This window comes from Lissotriton helveticus, chromosome 3_1 (assembly GCF_964261635.1).
Source record: "Lissotriton helveticus chromosome 3_1, aLisHel1.1, whole genome shotgun sequence".
Classification (NCBI taxonomy): Eukaryota; Metazoa; Chordata; class Amphibia; order Caudata; family Salamandridae; genus Lissotriton; species Lissotriton helveticus.
In genome coordinates this window covers 1,932,306,026-1,932,332,030 of record NC_136061.1, presented here as the reverse complement: position 1 = coordinate 1,932,332,030, position 26,005 = coordinate 1,932,306,026, and the positions used below count along the sequence as shown (strand labels likewise).

The 26,005-nt window shown below is 52.9% G+C and overlaps 1 protein-coding gene across 1 annotated transcript in view; it reads left to right on the top strand.

The window, feature by feature from the left end:
* The window catches only part of ADAMTS7 (ADAM metallopeptidase with thrombospondin type 1 motif 7), a 625,092-nt gene that overhangs the window by 130,957 nt on the left and 468,130 nt on the right, over positions 1–26,005 (top strand). The gene's annotated exons all lie outside the window — the stretch shown is intronic.

The window sequence follows — 26,005 nt, the reverse complement described above, 5'->3', positions numbered from 1 at the left end:
CTGGGCCTGGCCAGGCCCCGACATCCCGGCACCACCCTCCACCCAGGAGGTGAACGGCCCACTTGGCAGGTCAATGGGAGTACGAAGTGTCGACGGCTCTCCCCCGCCAGGTGCCGAGCACCCCCAGCCTCCTCGGGCGCTGGCTCCACCCCCCTGCTGGGTGTCTGGACTCCCTCATCCCAGATCTCCCGACCTCCAAGAGCGAGGGTCCGGACATCAAAGGGCGCCAGACCTATAACTGAGGCAGCCCCAGGACAGGAAGGCAGTTGTATCCTGGAGTCGAGAGACACCGCGACGAACTCATCCTTGACGGACTGTTGGCGCTGCCACAGCCCTGCCTTGTGAACTATTGTCCTGCCTGCTGGCGCTGCCGCGGCCCTCTGCAACCTTCATCCTCGTGGGACCTGCTGGCGCTGCCGCGGCCCTCTGCAACCTGCATTCTCGTGGGACCTGCTGGCGCTGCCGCGGCCCGTTGTAACCTTCATCCTCGTGGGACCTGCTGGCGCTGCCGCGGCCCGTTGCAACCTGCCTTCTCGTGGGACCTGCTGGCGCTGCCGCGGCCCGTTGTAACCTTCATCCTCGTTGGGACCTGCTGGCGCTGCCGCGGCCCGTGCCACCTACGACCTCTTCGGGACCTGCCGGCGCTGCCGCGGTCTGACCCATCCGAACACCGAGCTCGAGGATTGTGAGCTATCACCGTTACACACCCGTACCCGTGGGTACCAAGACTGTCCCGCTACCCCCTTCCCTTACTAGAGACTAGAATTGAGAGGATCATCGTGTCCTGATCGCCCTGTATCGTACCACTCTACTACCCGAAGTGCCTATAAAAGGTGTTACCATAAGCTTTGTGTGGTGTCCATCTGTGGGGGGGAAGTTACCTGTCTGTGCGATCACTGTGCTCGGCCGACCCTCCAGGTCCCCGTCTAACATTGGTGGCTAGCGGCGCGATCCGAACCAACGCGTACCGTACAGACAGTAACTCACCCTACGACTAAAACCACAATGACGACCAAAGAGAGCGGATCGGCGGAGAAGTTCCAGATGGAAAAGCTGGAAGAATACAACCACCGAGAGCTCAAACAATTTTGCATGGACTTAGGCATTGCTACCACCGGGCTAAGCACAAAAGAAGACTTCAAAAACGCCCTAGAGGCCTGGACAGAGACAAATACCGCAACCCCCCGGGACCCCGCAGCCCCGGAAGTCAACACCACCCGGACAGAGGAACGGAGACCAGGCCCCTCCCATGAAGAGATCCAGGAGCGGGAAAAAAATAGATTACACGAGTTAGACTTGGCACGACTCAGATTAGACGGAGAATTGAAACTGGCGGAACAAAAAATAAACTTAGAACACTTACGGCTCAGAGAAGAGCGAGAGGAAAAACAGAGACAGAGAGACCTCGAAGAAAAAAGACTGGCATACGAGCACGAGTGCAAACTAGCGGAGATAGAAATACGCAAACTGAACAAAAACCTAGGGGTGCCCGAGCAACCGCACTCCCCGGGTCCTACCGAGCAGAAGGTCCACATCCCCAAGGATGTGGTCCGAGAATATCACCGGAACGACGACATACAGCAGTGGTTCAAAGCCTATGAGATTGCCATGACCGCCCACCGGGTCGCTCGAAGTGACTGGGGAGCCGGTCTATGGGGGAGATTCGTCAACGAGGGTCGTGATGCCCTGCTGCAGCTTCCGGACCATCAAATGACGTCCTATGACCATATGAAGGCCGCCCTCCTCAGTCGATATGGACTTACACCCGAAATGTACCGCCAGAGGTTCCGCAACTGCACCCGGATCCCAGGTACGACGTGGTTGGAATACGTGAACTATTTCAGCCGAGCCTTCGAGGGGTGGATCAAGGGTAACAACGTAACCACTTACGAACAACTCTTCAATCTCATTGTATGGGAGCACCTCTCCAACAACTGCTTTGTCAAGCTCAGGCAGCACCTCCTCGACAGTAAATTGACTGAACCCCGGCAGCTCGCCACCGAGGCTGACCGGTGGGAGAGCACCCGAGTGGCCCGGAGTGGGCCGAATGAGCAGAACAGAACCAACCAAGGTCACCATCGTCCCCGAGGAGGAGGAGGAGGCCCGGGCCGGGGCAGAGACGCCGCCCCGGCCGCACCCACTAACGCCACCCCGGCTCCAGCAGGCCGGGGAAACCCCCCGATGCGCCCGGGGTTCCGAGCTAACGTGACGTGTCATCGATGCCAGCGAGTCGGCCACTATGCCAGTGACCCGACCTGCCCGAAGAACCAGGTCCCCGGGCCCCGCCAGATGGCGGCCGCCGCCCTGGGAGAAGAACAAATCTCCGAAGACACGGAGACCTATGAGTCGGAGCAGTTCGAGTGGGAACCCGCCGCCATGACCCTGGCATGCCTGGGAGGAAGAGACATGGTCCCGCGGACTCCCCTGCCCGCCAACACTCGGAAGTACAGCCAATGGGTGAGCATCAATGGGCGCAAGGCCGAGGCCCTGCGTGACACCGGGGCCAGTGTGACGGCCGTCCGCTGTCACCTGGTGACCCCAGAACAAATCCTACCAAACGTACTTTGCCCCGTCCGATCGGCAGACAACTCGGAGAGCCTGTGTCGGATGGCCTGCGTCCCCTTCGAATGGGGAGGAGTGTCCGGCATGCTGAAAGTAACTGTCCGTGACGATGCCCCCGTAGACTGCCTCCTGGGGAACGATCTCGAGAGCTCCCCGTGGGCCGCTGTGGAAAGAAGAGAGCATCTGGGGATGTTGGGTCTCCCGGACTGGGCATGCGTAACAACCCGGTCCATGGCCACCCGCACCATCCCTAGACCAGAAGAACCAGAATGGGCAGCGCCTCCGCCCTCGATCACTCCAGAAGAAGACTTCCTCCAGACCGACCACCCGGACCCCACCCCAGAGGGGTCCACACAGCCCCCCGAGCTTCCCGACCTGGCTCAGTGGCGTCAAGAAGGGGGGCCCACCCAGGAACAATTCCGGCAGGAGCAAAAGACCTGCCCCTCCCTCGAGGGATTGCGACAGCAAGCGCTCGCCCAGAGCCAAGGAGACACCACCGGGGCCCACTGGGTTTATTGGGACAATGATCTCTTGTACAGCGAACAGAAAATCGCAGAACTGGGGGCCGGGCGAGTGCTGGTGGTGCCCCTCCACTTCAGAGACTTCCTGTTGAACCTAGCCCACGATGTCCCCCTGGCCGGGCACCTGGGCCAAGACAAGACCTACCACCGCCTGGTGACTCACTTTTTTTGGCCCAAAATGAGGAACGACGTATCCAACCATTGCCGGTCCTGCCCGACCTGCCAGGCCAGTGGGAAGAGCGGCCGCAAACTCAAGGCACCCCTACAACCATTCCCCGTGGTGACCACCCCGTTCGAAAGGGTGGGAATAGACATTGTGGGGCCCCTGGACCCCCGAACAGCACAGGGACATCGCTTCATCCTGGTCCTGGTGGATCACGCTACCCGCTATCCTGAGGCGGTCCCCCTTCGTACGATAACAGCCCCAGTAGTGGGTCGAGCCTTGATGGGGATCTTCTCTCGAGTGGGCTTCCCCCGAGAAGTCGTCAGCGACAGGGGTACGAACTTTATCTCAAAATACATGAAGTCCCTCTGGCAACAGTGTGGGGTCACCTACCGATTCACGACCCCCTATCACCCTCAAGGGAACGGACTGGTTGAGCGGTTCAACCGCACGCTCAAAGGGATGATTGGGGGGTTGGAAGAGCCCCTCCGTCGCCAGTGGGATGTGCTACTACCGTGCCTTCTCTTTGCCTACCGAGAAGTCCCCCAGAAGTCCCTCGGCTTCAGCCCCTTCGAACTCTTGTATGGACACCCGGTGCGAGGCCCGCTCAGCCTAGTCAAAGAAGGCTGGGAAATGCCCCCTCTAAAGAACCCTCCAGATGTTTTCAAGTACCTCCTAACCCTCCGCAACCAGACCGGAAGGTTCAGAGAGATGGCAAAAGCAAACCTGGAGGCCAGTCAGGAGGACATGAAAAGGTGGTACGATAGAAATGCATCCTCCATCGAATTTGAACCCGGTCAACAAGTGTGGGTAATGTCTCCCACCGAACCATGCGCCCTGCAAGACAAATGGACGGGGCCCTTCAAAGTAATCGAGCGCAAGAGCCCTGTCACCTATCTCATCGATATGGAATCTTCCCGAAACCCTCTCTGGGTCCTCCACGCTAATAGACTGAAACCCCACTTTGTACGCTCCGAACTCAGCCTCCTGATGGCAACCGACAATGGAACCGAGGAGGACTCCGAACCCCTCCCTGACCTCCTACGGTCACGGGAGAAGGACGGCTCCGTGGACGGGGTCCGACTCTCGGAGGCCCTCACCCTGGAACAGCGCCAAGGCTGCCGAGTCCTCCTGCTACAGTTCTCCACCCTGTTCTCCCTCACCCCAGGGGTCACCCCCTGGTGCTTACACGACGTGGACACGGGAGACAGTCCCCCTATCCGCCATCGGGCCTACCGCGTACCAGATCGGGTACGGGCCTGCATCCAAGAGGAGGTGGCCAAGATGCTCACCCTCGGGATCATCGAGCCCTCAGACAGCCCCTGGGCCAGCCCAGTGGTACTGGTCCCCAAAGCGGCCGCCCCCGGCGCCACGCCGGAGCTCCGGTTCTGCGTCGACTACCGGGGCTTGAATGCGGTCACCAGAACAGACGCACACCCCATCCCCCGAGCAGATGAACTAATCGACCGCATGGGAGCTGCCCGCTACCTCAGCATCTTCGACCTGACAGCGGGCTACTGGCAGATCGGTCTCACACCCCGGGCCCAAGAACGATCTGCATTCTCTACCCCGGATGGCCACTATCACTTCAAGGTCATGCCATTCGGCATGAAGAATGCCCCAGCAACCTTTCAGCGGCTAGTAAACCAGGTCCTGGCAGGACTCGAAGGATTCAGCGCCGCCTACCTGGACGATATCGCTGTGTACAGCCACCACTGGTCCGACCACCTCCACCACCTCCGAGAGGTGCTACAGGCCCTCCAACGAGCTGGCCTCACGATCAAGGCCAGCAAATGCCAAATTGGCCAGGGGTCCGTGACCTATCTCGGGCACCAGGTGGGAAGCGGTCTGGTGGCCCCTCTGCAACTCAAGATCGCGGCCATCCAGTCGTGGCAGTCCCCCATCACCCAGACCGAGGTCCGCGCCTTCTTGGGACTCACGGGCTACTACCGACGGTTCGTGAGGGACTATGGCAGCATCGTAGGGCCCCTCACGGAACTCACCTCCAAAAACCAACCAAAGAAGGTCAACTGGACCCCAGACTGTCAAGCGGCCTTCGAGAAGCTGAAGGCCGCCATGTGCTCCGCCCCGGTGCTCCAGGCCCCCGACTACAGTCGGGAATTTATCGTCCAAACAGATGCCTCCGACCATGGCGTTGGGGCAGTCCTTTCCCAGCTGAACCCCGAAGGACTTGACCAGCCAGTGGCTTTCATCAGCAGACGGCTCCTGGCCCGAGAACGACGCTGGAGCACCATCGAGAGGGAGGCCTTCGCCGTGGTGTGGGCCCTCAAAAAGCTCCGGCCTTATCTCTTCGGCACCCACTTCCGGGTCCAGACCGATCATCGACCCCTGCAATGGCTCATGCAGATGCGGGGGGAAAACCCGAAACTACTACGTTGGTCCATCTCCCTGCAGGGGATGGACTTCACTGTGGAACATCGACCCGGCCAAGACCACGCCAACGCGGATGGCCTGTCCCGCTTTTTCCGCCTCGACGAGGAGAGTCCCCAAGAAGATGGGTGACTCTCCCCGCCTTCAGCTGGGGGGGACGCATGTTGGACAGGCCACATGAAGGGCTCGCTCCCTCCCCGCAGGACAGGGCCCGGGCCACCGTCAGCACCATTGCCCGGCCCAGCCGCCATCTTGGACACGGCACCACGCGGCCGCGCGGCCTCAGCCCGACCCCAACCCTGGGCCTGGCCAGGCCCCGACATCCCGGCACCACCCTCCACCCAGGAGGTGAACGGCCCACTTGGCAGGTCAATGGGAGTACGAAGTGTCGACGGCTCTCCCCCGCCAGGTGCCGAGCACCCCCAGCCTCCTCGGGCGCTGGCTCCACCCCCCTGCTGGGTGTCTGGACTCCCTCATCCCAGACCTCCCGACCTCCAAGAGCGAGGGTCCGGACATCAAAGGGCGCCAGACCTATAACTGAGGCAGCCCCAGGACAGGAAGGCAGTTGTATCCTGGAGTCGAGAGACACCGCGACGAACTCATCCTTGACGGACTGTTGGCGCTGCCACAGCCCTGCCTTGTGAACTATTGTCCTGCCTGCTGGCGCTGCCGCGGCCCTCTGCAACCTTCATCCTCGTGGGACCTGCTGGCGCTGCCGCGGCCCTCTGCAACCTGCATTCTCGTGGGACCTGCTGGCGCTGCCGCGGCCCGTTGTAACCTTCATCCTCGTGGGACCTGCTGGCGCTGCCGCGGCCCGTTGCAACCTGCCTTCTCGTGGGACCTGCTGGCGCTGCCGTGGCCCGTTGTAACCTTCATCCTCGTTGGGACCTGCTGGCGCTGCCGCGGCCCGTGCCACCTACGACCTCTTCGGGACCTGCCGGCGCTGCCGCGGTCTGACCCATCCGAACACCGAGCTCGAGGATTGTGAGCTATCACCGTTACACACCCGTACCCGTGGGTACCAAGACTGTCCCGCTACCCCCTTCCCTTACTAGAGACTAGAATTGAGAGGATCATCGTGTCCTGATCGCCCTGTATCGTACCACTCTACTACCCGAAGTGCCTATAAAAGGTGTTACCATAAGCTTTGTGTGGTGTCCATCTGTGGGGGGGGAGTTACCTGTCTGTGCGATCACTGTGCTCGGCCGACCCTCCAGGTCCCCGTCTAACAACTCTGCACTCTGCACTCACTACTCTGCACTCACTACTCTGCACTCACTACTCACTACTCTGCACTCTGCACTCACTACTCTTCACTCACTACTCACTACTCACCACTCACTACTCTGCACTCACTACTCACTACTCTGCGCACTCACTACTCTGCGCACTCACTACTCTGCGCACTCACTACTCTGCGCACTCACTACTCTGCGCACTCACTACTCTGCGCACTCACTCCTCTGCACTCACTCCTCTGCACTCACTCCTCTGCACACTCTCTGCACACTCTCTGCACACTCTCTCTGCCCTCACTACTCTGCACTCACTACTCTGCGCACTCACTACTCTGCGCACTCACTACTCTGCGCACTCACTACTCTGCGCACTCACTACTCTGCGCACTCACTACTCTGCGCACTCACTCCTCTGCACTCACTCCTCTGCACTCACTCCTCTGCACTCACTCCTCTGCACACTCTCTGCACACTCTCTCTGCCCACACTACTCTGCACTCACTACTCTGCACTCACTACTCTGCACTCACTACTCTGCACTCACTACTCTGCACTCACTACTCTGCACTCACTACTCTGCACTCTGCACACTCACTCTGCACTGTGCACACCACTGATATCATGGAATCTTCCACCACACTTTCTAAAACTCTATAGTCCGAAGCATAATAGGCACAGAACCAAAAGAAGGGTAGACATTGCTTAAAATAATCTTATTGTATTTATGAGAAGCAAAAGCGAGACTGTGAAATGAGCTGAATATCAGTTTGTTACGAATCAACAGAGTGGAGTTAGAGAACCAAGAAATAGTAATTTAGAATCCGGGTTAGAAGGAGTAGTAATCACAAGCTGAGGATCAACGGGCGCGAAACAGCGTGGTGGGCGCGCAGGAGACGCAGCGTGAGCGTGCACATCAGCTGAAGATCGCCGGAGAAGACACCGAGTCTGCCTGCTGCCGTGACTGACCCGCTGCAGAGGGAAAGAGCCCGGTGAGTGGGGGTAGAGGGGGGGGCGGCAGAGAGGGAGTGGGCAGAGAGGGAGGGTGTGTGTGTGTGTGTGTGCGTGCGTGTGTCTGTCTGTGTGTGTCTGGTGTGTGCCTGCCTGCCTGCCTTTGTGTGTGCGCGTCCACAGACCCTGGTCGGCTCGTGCACCGCTCTGTACTCCCTTGCGCGCTTACTAGGTGACAATAGTTCTCGTTGCCGAGACCTAAAAATGCGGATGGTTTGATTGCGTGTGACGCCCCCCGCCCCCGCCCTTCTCCCCCCATAGTGTGATCTAAGAAGAATAAATGCTTCCTGTCTAGGCACAGACTTTAAGCTTCATCGTACTTTGTGGAGCCTCCATTGTTTGCCAACGACAAGACATTTCTTAGCAGCTTTTCTCCTTAAAGGGCCCTCGATCTGCCTTGACCTAATCAGGAGAAAGCAGAACTTCCTAAAAAGAGAGGTTGCCTTTGACAAGTGAGATGCAGAAAATTCATGCTATCCTTACTGGCAAGATTTGAAAAGAAGTGACCAAGCAGCGCCTTAGGTTAAGGGGCGGCATAGTCTCCTTCCAGGAAGACACCTGTGGCGAGCCTGCACTCTTCATTGCCATATCTGCCCTCCCTCACTTTGGCTGGGCAAAGATCTTTTCAATTTTCAAACCAGGATTGTGGGTGCAACTTTTTGGCTGCATTTGGCGACCATTGAGCAGTTTAACTCAATGCGCAAACCCTTACATAACCGGAGATATTATCCTGGGTGGTTTGGACTACTGTAGCCCTAAATCCCATTTCCCAGATGGGATTAGTCTAGCCTGCCGCATCCATTAGATGCCTGCGGCCTTTGGGTGCTGTTATCAAACAAAAATCTTGACAGAAAACAAGCTGTTTAAATAAGCAAGTCGATAAACATTGGTACCATTGAGAAACAACGAGATACCTTTGTGGAGGGATGTTTGCTACAGACTGTGAGGTCAGTTGAGCCCTTAGTTGGTCTCAGCCAGAATTGTATCCTACAAGATACCAATTAGTGGACACTGAGTCTCACTGTAGGAAACTGGGTCTTTTTTTGCAGTAGTCCCCCAACTTTTTGCCCGGCATTAGATACAACTTTGACTGGGGTGCGCTGGGTTCCTGCTAACCGGGTCCACAGTGCCCATGTTCTTTCCGTAAAACAAGGTATCTTGTCAATTGATCCCCAAATGGCAAGGCCTTTAGCACCTCTGTAAGTCACTAGTAAGTGGTACCGCTGGAACCTAAGGCATAGGTACTAAAGAGGGTCCCTAAGAGTTTTAGCTTGCATTGTGCCACTCTAAGTGACCAAGCACCAAACTCATGTCTAAAAAGTGAGAACACAATATAGCTCACAGCCTTTGTGCCATGTCCCCTAACACGGCATGAAATATTTGTAAGTTACCCCTACAGCAGGCCTTAAAGTCCTAAGTCAGTGTGCAACATATTTTGTGTGAGGACCTATCGCATGAGCAGATATGTCCCTGTGCTGGGCAGTTCAATTACTGACAGTACAAGTGACCAGGGAAGCCATTTTAAAGCACGTACTGGGTACAGATCAACACGAGTTTCTACCTACATAATGGCTTCCCTGAAACCTGTGGTGTGTTGTTTTGAACATCTGATATTAATCAACGATATTAATAAAGGAAGAGGTGTGGAGCTGCGGCCAGAGCGGCTAACTTCAGAACACTGGGGTTCGCAGTTTGATTGCCGACGGCAGGTTAGCCCAGCACCATGTGACTCTGGGCAATAACCTTCCCGACGGCCCTCAGTGCCTTGACACCTTTGGGTAATTGTTTGCGCTTTTCAAATACTGGTATTATTATTATAAACCCACACTGATTCCAGTGATGGATTCATTAATACATGCACCCAGAGGGTACCTTAGAGGTACCCCCTGAAAACCTACCGACCTCTAGTGTATTGGCTGACTGTGCCTGTCCAGCCTGCCATTACAGAGGCATTTCTGACCTCCACGAGATGACAGCCCAGGCTCTCTGAGGTCGGAAACAATGCCTGCTCTGGCAGGAGGTGTTGTCACCTCCTTCAAGCACAATGACATGTAATCAGCATGTCAAGGCATTAGGCTTAAAAGGCCCATTTTGCTTTTGATATGCAACCCTGGCTTCAGCTAGACTGGGGAAATGCCAACCCCTGCCCTGGGCCCATTTGGCACCAGGACGGGTGGGAAAATTAGCTACTCAGGAGGTGTGTTCACCCTCAGGCTAGTATCACCCCTAAGGTGGGCTACCCGAAGGGCATATGATTAGGAAAAATCCACCATCTTGGTTTTTGGTGGAAGTAGGTCCTTTGGGTCAAGGCTATGCCCACTTTCCACATGAAGTAGTCATATAGAGGGTGTACTTACCCTAAAGGTAGGTAGCCCATTGGCTACTACCTGACACTCCCTGTACCACCCTTAAATACAGTATTTAGTGGCACCCCTGATGCCACCTCAGATTCGACGGACACAAAGAAGGAGTGGACAAAGAAGAGTGCTGACACAAGAACAGAGGAGCAACTACTGACTTGGCATCAACACTACCGGCCTTTCTGCTGCCTCCGACCATCGTGGAGAAACAGACTCATCCTACCGCTGTGCAGACTCCACGAAACCCAGAGGAATGCCAGTGCTTCACAAATTACCAGAGAACTCCCTTGGAGTAGAGGAGAAACTCCCCTGCAACTGCAGGCACCAAAGAAGCAAGGTCCGGTTCATGGTCCTGCCGCATCCGGTTCACAGTCCTGCCGCTTACCGGGACTACCGACGCCACAGCCGCCCAAGAAGAGATCGCTGTGCTCCCACAGTTCAGATCCGTCCTCCTTCAAATGTGAGGGTGACAGGACTGAATGGAGCCACAAAGCACCAAAACCCAGGTTACCGGATCCCTTGCAGCAGCCAAGGCTTGTTGTGTCCAAGCCAGCCACCAGCACTAAGGAAGATCGACCTGCTTGTCGAGGGACTTCAGTTGTCCTGTTTGTCCCTTTTCTGCATAACCAAAACAATGAGTGAGCCTCCGACCGCAGACACCTCAATACAACTCTGCAACCGACCCCCACAGCCCAAGTCCAAAAGAGGTGAGGGTGCCAATGGAGTCCCGAGACCCTCAAAAGCTGAGCCCACACTTGGGCTTGGCCAAACTAGACCCGCTGTTGCCACATGTTGCCTCTTTTTGCAGTGACCGATTACCGCAAGTGGCTTTAGCAATGCGACCTCACCAGACAAAGCCCCACTGCACACGAGCCCCCTTGGCCTTGCCTGGACTGACCTCCCAGTCCCAGCTTGCCGCCTCTTTCTGACTGGACGGTTCTCCATAGACTTAAATGGGGCATCTGATGCTGAAACGCACCTCTGCACCCGCTGTCCCAGTGCCGCCTACGGTGACCTGTTTGTGTTGCCTTAGACCTTGCTCCATACTCACCTTAAGTCCAGGAGAAGACATTAACACCCCAGAAATTGCACTGTGTGAACTTTTGAAATCTGTAAAACATCATATCTCGAAAAGTACTTACCTGATTCCGGTGATCTTGCTAAATTCATATAAAAATCTGTGTTATGTTAATAAATTGGTGTTGAATTTCTTTATTGAACGTGTGTCTCGCTTACTGCCTTGGTGTGTGCAATAAATGCTTAGTACTACCTTCTGATAATCCTAAACTACTCACCCACACTACCACAAAAGAGAGCATGTAGTGTTATAATTTTTGCCTTTGTTAATCAATAAGGGTTGCCTGGACTCTTTACACAGTGTACCTCATATAAAAAATAAGCTTCCTACACCTCCTACTGACTGAAGACTCAAACTATAGACATCTACTAGTGGCCCTCTAAAAATGTTTTACATTTTGGTACAATCATTCTTCAGTTTGGGCTGTGTATCTTTATTTGGATGCCTTCCATTTTGGATGTTTTTAAATTGTGACCAATGCCTAAAAGATCTAGTGCCTACTGAGGTGCCCACCCAGCATTATAACCAAAGACAACTTTAACTGAAGACACGGTTAGATAGTACATATGCAGTAAACTACTTGGATCCTCTTGGCCGGCATCTCTGGTCCATTGACAATGACAAGTAAACAAACACACTTCAGTCACTTGAACCCCCTTCCTCAACTTAACTGAAAAGTGCAAACCTAGGTATCTTTTCTAATGCTGAACTTACTTTTTGTTTGTTTAAATCATTTTTATTAACTTTTCCTTTTGTTTGTTTGTGCACATTGTTCAATAAAACATACAGTCAGCATCATACTCATGTAAAGGAGAGATGAATTGCCAATGGTTAGGCACACTTGGACTGATTACAATATGGCGATGAAAATTCAGAATACATTAATTACATTCAAGTTTACAACAGTGCCTAAAGCAGGGTGGCGCTGCCAAGGTGCGGCTTTGGGTAATACGCAAAGAATATAATTAGCAGGTGTTGGACCCGGTCCTTTGGGCAGGTTCACCCCGAGACTTTTTGCTTTTTCCCAGCCTGTTTTTGGAACCTGGGTTGGTGATTTTTAGGCCTTTGCGCACTCTTTCACTGTGGTACAGTGTAAAGTGCGTGTGCTCTCTGTGTATGTGTGGTGAGCGACCTGCCCTCCCATAGGAATGAATGGGGAATATGTATGCCCATGGTAGATTCCTGATGCGTGGGGAGTACAGGGTCGAGTTTGATATGTGTGAACTCGTGAGAATGAATGCTGCATAATGGTATATGCGGCATGGCTGTGTCTAGTCCAGAAGCGCCACTTTTAGAAGTTGGCATATTTGTGTAGTGAGTCTGTTGGCACGTGATTGGGTGATGAGCCTGGCCCCGGAGTGCCTGGGCCTGCTTGTGGATTTACTGTCTGGTTTGAGTGGGACAGGGGCTGCAGGGCCCCCAGAGGGGATCGGAGCCAGCCCAAGGATGAAAGGCCACATCTGCTATCAGGGAAGCGGGAGGGGATGGTGCCGGGCTGTGCCTGCCTGACCACCATGATGGCTCTCCCTCCTGATGGCCCACTGTCACCTCTGACCGGAGGCTGACAGGAGAGGGAAACCAGAAACACCCAGGGCCCGCTAGCACAAAGACTTCAAAAGACTTCAAAGCCTTTTCTGTGTATAAGAAGGGGCTGTGTCCCCTTCCAAAATGTTCTTGTTTCTGACTTGAATCTGCCAGGGGCGTGCTGCTGCTTGGGTTCAGGGGAATCCCTGAGTCCTGCCCAGCCCCTGGATGCCTGGAGGACTCCTGATGGACTCTCCTGGATCCCTGGACTCCTGGGGGACCCCTCTGCCCTGCCTGGGCTGATGGGGGGACTTGGCTATGCCCCCCTGGGAAGCTCTGGGACCTTTGCAGCATGGAGGAGCTGCATTTTTCTGTGGAGAGCGCTGGAACTGTATTTCTAGCGCCTGGAGGCGCTGAGCTTCCCCCTGAGCGCCTGGGAGCGCTCTGCCTGTTTGCTAGCGCTTTGGAGCGCTTGATTTCCCCCTAGCGCGTAGGAGCGCTTTATCCTTGGCCATAGCGCTTAGGAGCACTTTATTGTGTTCTAGCGCTGGGGGGCGCTTTGTGGGCTTTGGCCGGTGCCCACCCGGCATCTTATTACCCCGTTTATTTGATTGGGCCAAATGAGTGTCCACCTCGATTTATTCTTTTTTTAAAGAAGCCGGTGCCCACCCGGCATTTGCCTCCCATTCACCGCCGCCGCCCGGGCTGGGAATCGCCTGAAGAACCGAAGGCGCCGCGCTCTCATTGGCTGAGAGAGCTGAGCCCCCTCACCAACGCCGCGACGGGATAGTCCCGTGCGGCACAGCGTCATGGCCCTTGTCGTGCCGTGATTGGAGGTAGAGAGGAGGCTCGTCATCGGAGCCGCGACGGGATTGGCTGGTCGGCGTGGTCCCCGGCGAGAGAGAGAGAAGGCCGGCGCGAGGCTCCCCGCATGGAGGGAGAGCCTCGAGTGAACAGAGACCTGCCGTCGCCCCGCCCGCGATGGGCTGCCGGTGAGTCTGGGCTGGGCCGGGCAGAAGAGAAGGGAGGGGCGCCGAGACACATTGTCGGTGTCCGCCCCCCCCAGTAGCGCGAGCACGCGCTAATTGGCAATAGGAAGCCATGAGGGCTTCAAGGGCGGCCCCAACGTGTTTCGCGAGCCCCGAGAGGCTCGTAGGGGCATATTTAACTTTGGTGCGTTTAAGGGCGGCCCCGGTTGGCAGCGGGTCGCCCCAACGTTGTCCACAGCCATGAGAAGGCTCGAGGGGCCATTGTTTGCAGAGCCTGAGGGCTCCCACGGCCATAGATAGTTTTTCAGAGCCTGGGTGGCTCCGTGTGGCGCAGTTGATGTTCAAGGGCTACTGAGAGCCCATGCCACAGTTTTGATGATTCTCCAGCTGCCCAGCAATTAGTGGGCAGCTGCACCGTTTAGGCGCAAGATGGAGAGTGAGTCCCTGAGAGGGATAGAGATGGCACAGAGGTGCCCGGCCAGTCACAGCTGCGCAGCACTTAGTGCCAGCTGCAGCGTTTAGGCCCTTGTGAGTGTTCCCAGGTGCCCAGCAAATAGTGGGCACCTGCATCGTTTAGGCCCCTGACATTGAGACTCAGGGCGTTCTAGCCCCAACAAGGCCAGTTGGCCTAGGGACTGCCACAGAAGGTGGCTGATGTAGGTCTTGCGCAATTGTATGGTTATTTGCACCTCTGAATGTGATTTCTTGCATCATGTTTTATTCCTGCACCTCTGAATGTTTTTAGACATCATGTGACTTTTGCGCTACTGTATTATTCTGGTACCTCAGAATGTATTTTATTGCATCATGTGCTTTATTCTTAACACCGCTGAATGTGTAGGTTTATGCATTATGTGTTTTTCTTTACTACTCCTCTGAATGTATATTTATGCATCATGGGTAATGTGTTCTTTCTTAGACCCCTAAATGCTGTGTGATACTTAGGTGGTTTTCCTTTACTACTCCTCTGAATGTATATTTAGGCATCATGGGTAATGTGTTCTTTCTTAGACCCCTAAATTCTGTGTGATACTCAGCAGCGGTGCGTCCATTGGGGCGTAGGGGCATAGCCCCACTAAGCTCCATGGACGCACCGCATCGTCACTAAAATTATTTGTATTTTACTAAAAGACAAAAATTCGCGAGCGCTACCACTGGTCGGGAATCCGGGAGACACCTGATGTTTCCGGAGTGCGCTGGGGGGGCGGGGTGCTGGGCCTGCTGCAGCTTGAGTGACAGTCCACTCAGCTGCAGCAGTACTGCGCAAGTAAATTTCAGGCTAGCACCTAGCGCAAGCATGCGCAGATGCAGCCCCTGCTGAAGATCCCCATGAGAGAGTACCAGGGGGCGGGCCGCAGCCCCCGGGGTTTCAGAGGGAGAAAGGGCGAGCAGTCATGGTGCCCCCCCTAGCGCCAGGATTGGCTGGTCCCGTGTGCAGGCCAATCACTGTCTCACTTCGGGATGCCCGCCGCTGTGACGTCTAGTAGCCTGGAGTGCGTAGGCAGCAGACCGTGTGTGACTCCCGCCTCACCGTCACCGGCGTCACGGTGCAGGTAAGGCACAGTGTGCATTAAAAGCTTATATTTTACAGCAGGGCAAGCTCTCTGGGCCGCGGTGTACCTTCACTGCCAGAGAGCACCCTGGTCCGACTCCTGTGTAATGCTTACGTAACGTTGTATATTTTTAGAAATAGTTTCACAATGAATCTCCCAATGTTTGCGCTGGTGCACACATCTGTCTGTGACAAACTGGAGCCACCTTTAAATTCGGCATTGTGTGGCACCACACCTGCACCAATATGGTGTGTAAACGAATTCGCCGTTTTTCACCAAAAGTGAATGTTGGTTGCAGTTTGTTTTTCTGAATCCTCCCCGGGACCCCAAAGTTGACTCCTGTTATTACCCAAAACCTTGTGATTGACAGCATGTCAGTAAAACAGGCGGCAACATTATCTATGAGAAAAGGACGGCTGAGGAGGGTGTGAGAAAAGTACCGCACACGCGGCCAGAGGAGGTAAAAGTACTCACCGCAAACGTGGCGAGCAGGGGTAAAAGTACTCACCGCACACAACGAAGTACCTACCCATCGCACTTGGGAGAAGTACTTGTGGTGCGAGATAAAGAAAGCAGTACTCACCAGTCACCACACATGTAGAGAGCAGAGTAGTACTCGCCACATACATTGAGAGAAGTTCTACTCACAACGCAAACAGAGAGAAGTACTCACCACACAAGAGAAGTACCCACCGCATTTGGAAGACGTGGTATGGGTGGTTGGAGGGATGCCACTCACATGGTGTGTCAGTAACAAGAGCTTATACCCTGTGCGCGGTCTGTTTCTTGTCTCTTTCCATATTGTGTACTGTAAATACTTCACCTGCCAGCCTGGGGTTTCAGGACAAACACCCATGCCCTCCGTCCTAGCTACACCGAGCAGAGAGGGGAGAGCACAGACTCTGAATGGGGTGGGCTGCGCGGCTGCCTTGTGGGAAAGGATGAGGTTTCAAGGTTATGTTTGTGTTTGAATATAATTTGTAGGGTAAGCTAAGTATAAGATTTACAGTGTGCAGCGCGCACAACGTTTTATTTATACTGCAAAAGTTTATGAATTAAAGCAACATCTGAAACTGATCTTTTGAAACCATACTGCACAGGAAATCTGGCCTAATTTATTTAATACTGATTTAATTGTCCTTAATTGCACCGCTCCGTCTGTTTATGTGCCGGTCCTGTTTCTAGCTACAGCTTACAGCAGTGGTGGTTTTGGCTGTTACTGGTGGCGCGCAGCTTGCCCCCACTGTTAGTGGTCTGGCCTGCACATTATGCTAAGTGACCTGTTGGCTTACGTTGTATTTACAGACCAGTGCGATAAAAGGCAGTTTGAATACTGTAAGGAATGCATCAAAAAAAGGATTGGTTCAATGTCATTTGCGAAACCATGCATCCAACTGCATTGTCACGCACGTCAGACTTGGGAACGAATGTCCAATTCAAATTGACATGGTTTGCGTTCAGAAGTCCTCGGTGTTCTGCATGTTTTTTCAAGGGAAATATCGTTGCTTATATTTCCGAGTGTTAATACAAAGAATGACACGAGCGGCGAGCACCCATGAGTATTGGGTAAATATGCACGCACGAGCTGTGATGGTATTGAAAATGATTTGTCCTTTTTATTTCTGCAACTACTCTACTTCTGCAGTTTCACATACTGGTGTTTTTCATTGCCTCACATCACGATTCACTTCATGCTGAGGAGTGCACTACATCATGCTCACTCATGCAACCAGGCAGACGCATTCTGAACACTTCCCATCTGCAGAATGGATTTGCATTTGTGTTTGGACGTTTGCAGACTATTGGTGAATCTTTCAGCTATTGATCGCTTTATTTGTGTGTGTTGGTTGCTACTGTCTTTCAGCTGGAAAGTAAATAGCAGCCGCAGCTTGCATCAATTATCTGCGCAGATTGTTTACTCTCCATAGAGCACAGGGTTATGGGAACAGCTTTGAACTTCCCTTTAATCTACATCAGTGGTTCCCAAACTTTTGACGCCTGTGGACCTCCATTAAGTCACCACTGAAAGCCGGGGACCCCCAAGCAATTTGTAGGATTTAAATTTCAAACATTAATTTGAGCAAAGTAAACACACATGTGCACACATATTTACAAGCCCCTATCTTCAAGGGAATGTCACTTTTTGTGATGTTTCCATGGCAATAGGGGCTTCTCCTTATTTACAAGGCAGCGTCGAGGCACTTACCGTGGCTTAATGCTGCCTTGCAAATAACGCCTCCTTTCATGCAATACTTAGCGTGAAAGAGGTGGGCAGTGGGTGTTGCGGTGGGCGTTCCACTGCAACTCCCAGTGATTTTTACGCTGCCTCCTATTTACAAGGGCAGCGTAAATAGGAGACCGTGCCAAAATGAAAACCAGGAAACACCTGGTTTTAACTTGGGGAAACAAGGAGAAATGCTTTATTTCTCCTCAATTTTGCTCTTTTCACGTGTGCTGCCTTATGCAGTACACATGGAAAAAGCAAAACGCCTTGGTTTGTTTATGTTCAGGAAGGCGACCCTTCCTGCACATAAACAATCTTTAAAAAAATTACATTTTGTAACTTCCATGTGTGCTGCATTAAGCAGAACACATAGAAGTGACAAAACAGCATTTCAAGATTGTTTATGTGCAGGAAGGAGGACCTTACTGTACATAAACTATCTTCCCCTGCACACAGATGCCCTTGCACTATGGTGCAAGAGTGCCTGCATTGGCGCTACCCTGCTAAATGTAGCACCAGCGCAGTGGGAAACGCAGGGCTGCACCATATTCTTGTGTAAATATGGTGCAGCCGTGCATTTCAGAAGTGGCGGAGCATGTCAAGCCAAGAAGGCTAACGACACACGCTCCTCCACTTCTGTTGTAAATATACCTCATAATATTTTATATTGAAAGAATTGGCAAAAAACAAAATAATTTAAACGGAAGATTGGTGCTGCATCCCAGTGACTAACTTTTAAATGGCTGGTTTTATTTTACAGTACGAGGCTCCTGCTCCTACCAGGGCCAAACTGGAAACCAAAAGCAGCCCTAGAATTTTTTTTCAGACCAGTCCCCATACGGTGTATACCAAGTGCAGTAAGTGAGCCTGGCGACTGCCGAGGGGGCTTTGTAAGGCTCTCCCCTAAAATATTTTGGGAAACAATGGTGCAGTCTACAACACATTTATCATTATGTATTTAATTGTATTATCGTTTAAAGAATAGTAAATGAAAACCTTACTATGCACCAGGGTATGACAATCTGGGAAGATTGCACATGAAATAAAAACATTTTTAAATGCATGGTACACGTTCTTTGCAGTAGGCATGTTAACCTTCTGTGCTACATTAGATAAGTTAAAGCTGCCACTGGACAAAACTCTCATCTCTCTCCTGCAGGTACATTAAACACTGATGTTATCTTGACACTTTTATTGTTGCTTGAAAACTGCTAATGATAAAGGAAACTTTCCAGTGCTTTTAAGACTACTGCCTGCGGACCCACTGGAAATGTGTCAAGGACCCCTGGGGGTCTGCGGACCACAGTTTGGGAAACACTGATCTACATTATACCTCTGGCTGTGTGTGTGAATGCGTGTATGCATGTGAGTGTAGATTCTGTTTTCTATTTTTATATATTTGTATGTGCCTGTATGCATATGCGTTATGTAACTCAACTGTAAGGCAATGTTTCCCGTTTTCCTTGCCCGGCCTCTTTTCATTCATTTTCCTAATTTCCAATCCTTGCCCTGGCCTCTTTTCTTTAGTTTTCCTTGCCGTCTGTTCTTCTGTTTGCCTTGCCCTCTGTTCTCCCGCCGATTTCCTTGCCCTCTGTTCCGTGTGTGGTTCATTTGTCTTGAGCCACAGAAACAAATTATTCCACCATAATTTGAAAACCATCGGACATTCCAAACCTTAAATCAAATAATCAATTAAGGCCTCACTTCATCTGAAAAGCTAAATTAAACAGCTGTGATTAACGGTTGCAGGACATCAATTCCCTCACTCAGCTTGGTGGAAGCCTGTGAGGAAATAGCGCGCGATGCAATTAGGGTATTTAAAGGCACAGTGGCCTCCATTAGTGGCCTAAAGAAATTATGGGAGTGGATGGGGATGGTGACTTTTTTCCTTCTAGTGACCTCTAAATGATGTCTTCAGAGTCTGGTCACGCCTTTATACTCAGTGAACCTTGTTGGGGCTTTGTGTGTGTGTGTGTGGGGGGGTGGAGGGGTTTCTGTGTGTGTGTGTTGGGCTCTCTGAAGGATGCTCTTGTACTATGGCCGGTGCTAGTGTCAACAATGGGACCCTGCGGATGGATGCAACCACATACCACATTGTTATTTGTTTATGCTGAAACTGTTTTAATGGGATACTTCTTAATGCAGAACACAGCTGAGTTAATTTAAGTAACTGATTATGATGCCTTTGAATATCATTAGGGACCTAGTGGCCACAGCTCCAGCTGCCACCAATGCAGCTCTACTTTATCATTTATCTACTGTCACAGAGGAGTGAGGATATAGACACTGTCTATATCCTCACTCCTCTGTGACAGGTCTCTTTCCTTTGTGCTCCCAGGTCTGTCACCTCCCTCCCACTATTTCTAATTTTCTTTGTCCCAATTCAGAATTCTGTCCGTTCCTGGCCCCTTCTAACCCTGCCCTTCTCCCTCTCCCCTCTACCATAGCTCTTGTCTGTCTATTCTTCAGCCCTTATCAGCTCTGTCTCCACTTTACCTATACACTTTTCTTTATCAGCTGTTTTTTGCTCTCCTCTCCATACAAAGTCCCAGCTCTGTCTAGTCATAAACAAAAAGCAGAGGCCCACAGACACCTTGTGGATGATTTTCTGACTTGGTTCCATATACCCATCACAGGTACTAGGTCTGTCTTATGACATTGACCAGGGTGACACACTGCTCATGAAGGATAAAGAGACTGAGGCTTAATGACAATGCTCATGTCCGTGAATAGAATAAATAAATACAAATAGTTTTTTTAAACCTATTTTTAAGCTTGTTACTAAACTAAGATGCAATCTTGTACAGGGCAAATATCCTAAACCAAATCAGCGCTGGCTATTTTGCCAACGTGGGCATAGTGTGACAAGAAAACGTATGTATTCATGGATTTTGAGTAGCATTACGAATTTCAAATGCAGTTTGAGTAGGTTGCAGTGATACTGAATAAGCAGGTACCTATGTTAGGACAACTATTAATGTAATAACTGCACTTTTACAATTGCTTTATTAACCTTCCTGCTTTCTCAAATTTGCTTGAAAATGCATGATTTTTCTTCTTTTTTTTCAAAATTTTCCTGGGGGGGGGTAATCCCCCCTAACCCCCCATTTGGGGTTCAGGCTCGCTCGCTGCGCTCGCTCGCTACGGTGCTGTATGAAAATCACTTTGCGCCCCACCACTTTCAAATCTCACCCACCGCCCCTGGTGATACTTAGGTGGTTTTCCTTTACTACTCCTCTGAATGTGTTTCATACATCATGGGTAATGTGTTCTGTCTTAGACCCCTAAATGCTTTGTGATACTTAGGGTGTTGTTCTTTTTTTGTACAGGTGGTCCTAGTGAGGTCCTAGTCCCCTGCGTGACAGTCTCCTAAGGGTTTAGGGTTGCGTAGGTGGTACTTACCTGTTCCCCGTAGATACTGGATGTGATCTATAACTGTTACTTTGTGTTACAGTGAAGTTTATATACTTTTATTCTAATTTCTGACAAGTATTTCTATTTCTAAAAGTGCTGATTATGACAGTGGCCCATGTGGCCCTGTCTTGTAAATAATCCCTTGTGAATATTGCCGTGCCAGTTGGCACAATGTACATGTGTGATTTCTATCTGATATGTTTTGACAATACAAAAGTTATTTTAATATAACCTTGTGTGGAGTCTCTTTTGTGGTGTGCCTAGTATGTTGTGGCTGTTGTGCGCTGGCGCAAATGCTTTACACATCGCCTCCGAGTTTAGCCTAGACTGCTCGTGCCAAGCTACCTAGAGGGTGAGCAGGGGTTATCTTGGCGTGTGACTTCCTTGCCCTGACTAGAATAGTGGTTTCTGCCTGGCTTTGGCGTCAGCCTTAGCCTACCAGAAATAGCCGGTTCTAACATTGGTGGGTCAGCGGTGCGGATTTGGACTTGTGTTTGCGCAGTGCCATAGCGACAACTGGCTACATTACAAAACTCTGCATCTTTTCAGATCGTCACATGTTTGGGATTATTGTTTTTGATTTTGTTTTTCCTCAAGAGTGTCATTTTCAGATGGTGTTCCTGCGCTTTATGTTTAGTGGCAGATGAGAGAAAATGACAGGGCGGGACGCCAGTAGAGAGGGGAGGTTCCCATAGATTAGGAATCCCTTGCTGGGTCCAGTGTCCAATTCCTGTTCCTGTCCATGTGTGGGTAGATGGAAGAGAGGGAGGGTGGAGGAGAAATTTCTTGCTCAGGAGGGTGGTTATCCCCTGAGTGTAGTGTGTGTGTCTGGATTCCCCAGTATGGTAGGATCCAGTGGTGGCAGCTTAAATGGGTCCAGTGCGTGAATTCCCATTCCCAGTTCCCAGAGTATGGTGCCTGGTGCTCTGTAAGAGGGTGACAGGTTGAGAGTCAGAGGCAGTGAGGAACTGTCTCACCAGTCTGGAGGGGGAGTGTGTGGATGAGTGGTGTCTTGAACTGGAGGAGTTCGTGTGAGTTTTTTTTTTAAGGAGCTTGCACGTGAGGTGTACCTCTGGTGGTGTGCAGGACGTCCTGCAGAGGCACTGGACAAGAAGGTGGATGTCTGGCGGTGTGCTAGATGTCTTGCAGAAGCATTAGGGAGTGATTTTAAAAGTAGTGGCTTGTGTATCTGATGATCCTGTGTAGGTGAAGAGGTTCATGTGTAGCCCAGCTAGGTCCCATTAGCATGGTAGTGGTGTAGGGGCTCACATCCTGTCTCAGTGGAGGCAGAGTGAGTGTGGGACGGTGTGTCCCACGTTGGCCCGAAACCCTATCTCAGGGCCTGGAGGGTTCCCTAAGGGAGCGCCAGGTCAGGGGCCTAGGCTGTACTTACAAGTCATTTGAAGAGGATCTTCCTGTGTCTAGAGGACGGGGAGTGTCTGTAATCAGAACTCCAGCGGTCCTGGTGTTGGGCTGTACCGCTCCTAAGTGGAGGGTGCAGAAGTCCTGGTTCGCTGGGCATTTGACCGTCTAGAGTGCTTGACCATTTGTGGGGCCTCTGGAGGTCGTTCCCCGAGGAGGGGGGAGGCCAGGTTCAGGTTCAGCCTGATCTGGAGGGAAGGGCATCTGTAATCAGTGTCCTTACCTGGTGTTGGCTTCCAGGGGTACCGCTCCAAGGTGGGAGGGTGCAGAACTCTGGAGGGGGGTGCAGAGGGACGGTGTCCTTACTTCTGACCCCGGAGTGAGGAAAGTGTGTTGCTGATACGCCGCTGGCGTGTGCTCTGTCTAGCCTGAGACATACTGAGAATCCCACTGTGATAGGGAGTACTGGAGGAAAGTGTGTTGATGATACGCCGCTGGTGTGTGCTCTGTCTAGCCTGAGACATACTGGGCCTGTAATCACGGAACTGGAAGGGGGTGCAGAAGGACGGTGCACTTCTGACCCCGGTGCAACCTGAGGGTTTAGATCCTAGGTTGGGAGATTAGGAAACTTCTAGGTCAAGAGGAATCTCTACCAAATTGGATCAGCTGAAGAGACTGAGGGGGTTGCCCTTGCTGTGTGTTCTGGGGCCCACCTGCAGTTTGTTGTTTCCACTAAGGTAGAGGAAAGGGGGCTTTGCTGTGTGCTGTGCCCCCCACCTGCTTGAAGAGGGACTGTGCTGTGTGCTTTGTACCTCAGAAGTGGAATAGTTTCCAGGTGGTAGACCAGTGACGGAGTGAGGTCCTGATCTGGTAGGAGAGTTGTGTTCTGGTGGGTGCTTCCCTGTGAGGGTTATTCCTTCACCCTGACTGGAAGCAAGGGTCCCTACTTGGTCTAAGGTACTTACCTCTGCCAACTAGAGACCCCCAGTTCTAACATTGGTGGAGTAGAGGTAGGATGGGGCATTCTTGCCGTGACCTCTAGTCAGCCTGAGGGTGTGGACCCTAGGTTGTTGGATCAGTGGTAATTGTAGCTCCACTGAGAGAGAGAGTGGAGATTGGCTATTGTGTGCCAGGGGCAACTGCCCCCACTCTGTGGATTGGTTAGGACCTGTGATATTTGGATGGCCTAGGGCCTGGTCCTGGCTGTGGATGACTAGTGTGTACCCGTGGGGTATCCTAGTTGTGCCAGAGAGCTTTTGTTGAGGGAAATCTATGTGGGTTCAGAGTGGCGAAAAACTGGAAGGTGTCCCTGCCATGCAGGCCCGTGTCCGTGGTTTTGTTGCCCAAAGCAGTGAAGTCCATCAGTGTAGTGATTGGTCTACCCTGCGTTTTGGCTGGAAGGGGGATGTGTTGGACCCGGTCCTTTGGGCAGGTTCACCCCGAGCCTTTTTGCTTTTTCCCAGCCTGTTTTTGGAACCTGGGTTGGTGATTTTTAGGCCTCTGCACACTTTTTCACTGTGGTACAGTGTAAAGTGCGTGTGCTCTCTGTGTATGTGTGGTGAGCGACCTGCCCTCCCATAGGAATGAATGGGGAATATGTATGCCCATGGTAGATTCCTGATGCGTGGGGAGTACAGGGTCGAGTTTGATATGTGTGAACTCGTGAGAATGAATGCTGCATAATGGTATATGCGGCATGGCTGTGTCTAGTCCAGAAGCGCCACTTTTAGAAGTTGGCATATTTGTGTAGTGAGTCTGTTGGCACGTGATTGGGTGATGAGCCTGGCCCCGGAGTGCCTGGGCCTGCTTGTGGATTTACTGTCTGGTTTGAGTGGGACAGGGGCTGCAGGGCCCCCGGAGGGGGTCGGAGCCAGCCCAAGGATGAAAGGCCACATCTGCTATCAGGGAAGCGGGAGGGGATGGTGCCGGGCTGTGCCTGCCTGACCACCATGATGGCTCTCCCTCCTGATGGCCCAATGTCACCTCTGACCTGAGGCTGACAGGAGAGGGAAACCAGAAACACCCAGGGCCCGCTAGCACAAAGACTTCAAAAGACTTCAAAGCCTTTTCTGTGTATAAGAAGGGGCTGTGTCCCCTTCCAAAATGTTCTTGTTTCTGATTCGAATCTGCCAGGGGCGTGCTGCTGCTTGGGTTCAGGGGAATCCCTGAGTCCTGCCCAGCCCCTGGATGCCTGGAGGACTCCTGATGGACTCTCCTGGATCCCTGGACTCCTGGGGGACCCCTCTGCCCTGCCTGGGCTGATGGGGGGACTTGGCTATGCCCCCCTGGGAAGCTCTGGGACCTTTGCAGCATGGAGGAGCTGCATTTTTCTGTGGAGAGCGCTGGAACTGTATTTCTAGCGCCTGGAGGCGCTGAGCTTCCCCCTGAGCACCTGGGAGCGCTCTGCCTGTTTGCTAGCGCTTTGGAGCGCTTGATTTCCCCCTAGCGCGTAGGAGCGCTTTATCCTTGGCCATAGCGCTTAGGAGCACTTTATTGTGTTCTAGCGCTGGGGGGCGCTTTGTGGGCTTTGGCCGGTGCCCACCCGGCATTTTATTACCCCGTTTATTTGATTGGGCCGATCGAGTGTCCACCTCGATTTATTCTTTTTTTAAAGAAGCCGGTGCCCACCCGGCATTTGCCTCCCATTCACCGCCGCCGCCCGGGCTGGGAATCGCCTGAAGAACCGAAGGCGCCGCTCTCTCATTGGCTGAGAGAGCCGAGCCCCCTCACCAACGCCGCGACGGGATAGGCCCGTGCGGCGCAGCGTCATGGCCCTTGTCGTGCCGTGATTGGAGGAAGAGAGGAGGCTCGTCATCGGAGCCGCGACGGGATTGGCTGGTCGGCGTGGTCCCCGGCGAGAGAGAGAGAAGGCCGTCGCGAGGCTCCCCGCATGGAGGGAGAGCCTCGAGTGAACAGAGACCTGCCGTCGCCCCGCCCGCGATGGGCTGCCGGTGAGTCTGGGCTGGGCCGGGCAGAAGAGAAGGGAGGGGAGCCGGGACACATTGTCGGTGTCCGCCCCCCCCCCAGTAGCGCGAGCACGCGCTAATTGGCAATAGGAAGCCATGAGGGCTTCAAGGGCGGCCCCGGTTGGCAGTGGGTCGCCCCAACGTGTTTCGCGAGCCCCGAGAGGCTCGTAGGGGCATATTTAACTTTGGTGCGTTTAAGGGCGGCCCCGGTTGGCAGCGGGTCGCCCCAACGTTGTCCACAGCCATGAGAAGGCTCGAGGGGCCATTGTTTGCAGAGCCTGAGGGCTCCCACGGCCATAGATAGTTTTTCAGAGCCTGGGTGGCTCCGTGTGGCGCAGTTGATGTTCAAGGGCTACTGAGAGCCCATGCCACAGTTTTGATGATTCTCCAGCTGCCCAGCAATTAGTGGGCAGCTGCACCGTTTAGGCGCAAGATGGAGAGTGAGTCCCTGAGAGGGATAGAGATGGCACAGAGGTGCCCGGCCAGTCACAGCTGCGCAGCACTTAGTGCCAGCTGCAGCGTTTAGGCCCTTGTGAGTGTTCCCAGGTGCCCAGCAAATAGTGGGCACCTGCATCGTTTAGGCCCCTGACATTGAGACTCAGGGCGTTCTAGCCCCAACAAGGCCAGTTGGCCTAGGGACTGCCACAGATGG